Below are 1563 nucleotides of genomic sequence, written 5' to 3' on the forward strand. Positions count from 1 at the left end.
AAAAAAATAAATAAATAAAAATAAAAAGAAAAATAGACCAAGTATTTGAATAGACATTTATCCAAAGAGGATATATAAAAGGCCAATATGCACATAACAAGATGCTCTACATCATTAGCTATTGGGAAAATGATCATCAAAAGCATTTGAGATACTACTTCACACCCATTAGGCTGACTATAGTTAAAATGACAAGTACGGCAACAATGTGGAGAAATTGTAACACTCATATATTGCTGGTAGAAATGTAAAATGATGCAGTGCCTCGGAAGACCCTTTGACAATTCCTCAAGGAGTTCATCATAGAGTTACCATGTTGCCCAGCAGTTGCCTGCCTAGGTATATACCCAAGATATCTGAAAACATGGGTTGACACAAAAACTTGTGCATAAATGTTCATAGTAGTATTATTCATAATAGCCAAAAGATGGAAACAACCCAAACATATATCATTTTATGAATGGATAAACAATATGTTTCATATTTATACAATGGAATATTATTTAGTCATAAAAAGAAATGAAGCACTGATATATGCTATGACATGCATGAACCTTGAAAATGTTGTGCTAAGAAGTCAGGCACAAAAGGCCGCCTGTTGATTTCATTTAAATGAAATGTCCAGAAGAAGCAAATCCATAGAGACAAAAAAATGTTGTTTGCTAGGGGCTGATTGGGTGAAGAGTTAACGAGTAGTGACTGATAATGGGTATGGGGTTTCTTTTTTTTTTTTTTTTTAAAAAGATGAAGTCTTGCTCTGTCACCCAGGCTAGAGTGTAGTGGCGCAATCTCGGCTCACTGCAACCTCCGCCTCCCGGGTTCAAGCGATTCTCCTGCCTCAGCCTCCCAAGTAGCTGGGATTACAGGCACCCACCATCATGCCCAGCTAATTTTTGTATTTTTACTAGAGATGGGGTTTCACCATATTGGTCAGGCTGGTCTCAAACTCCTGACTTCAGGTGATCCACCCGCCTCGGCCTCCCAAAGTGCTGGGATTACAGGTGTGAGCCAACGCACTTGGCCAGGTATGGGGTTTCTTTTTGTGATGATGGAAATGTTCTGGAATTAGATAGTAGTGACAGTTACACAAGTCTGTGAATACATCAACAACCACTGAATTGTACTCTTAGAAATGGTGAATTTTATGGTAGTTGAATTATAGCTCAGCTTTAAAAGGAGCTTTAAGATTGGTCAACTTTGTATATAGTTTAAGTGGCATAATTTTACATCTCATGATACATCCTTCATTCTAATATATTGCCCTCATTGCCTCACATTACATTTATAAATTCCCTTCTTGTTGTTTTTCCCATTCCCTGCATCACTTGGTACAGTGCTTTGCAAAATGTATAACTTTGTACATTATTTTGGGTGTTGAAATGTATGTATTAAATACTTTTTCATCCCCTTGAGCCCGTAATAAAAAAAAATTACCCAACCTTCACATTTTATTTCTCCCTACTAGAAAATAAATTCCCGGCTGGGCGCGGTGGCTCAAGCCTGTAATCCCAGCACTTTGGGAGGCCGAGACGGGTGGATCACGAGGTCAGGAGATCGAGACCA

The sequence above is a fragment of the Colobus angolensis genome, unplaced genomic scaffold, assembly GCF_000951035.1.
Source record: "Colobus angolensis palliatus isolate OR3802 unplaced genomic scaffold, Cang.pa_1.0 Scaffold87, whole genome shotgun sequence".
Taxonomy (NCBI): domain Eukaryota; kingdom Metazoa; phylum Chordata; class Mammalia; order Primates; family Cercopithecidae; genus Colobus; species Colobus angolensis.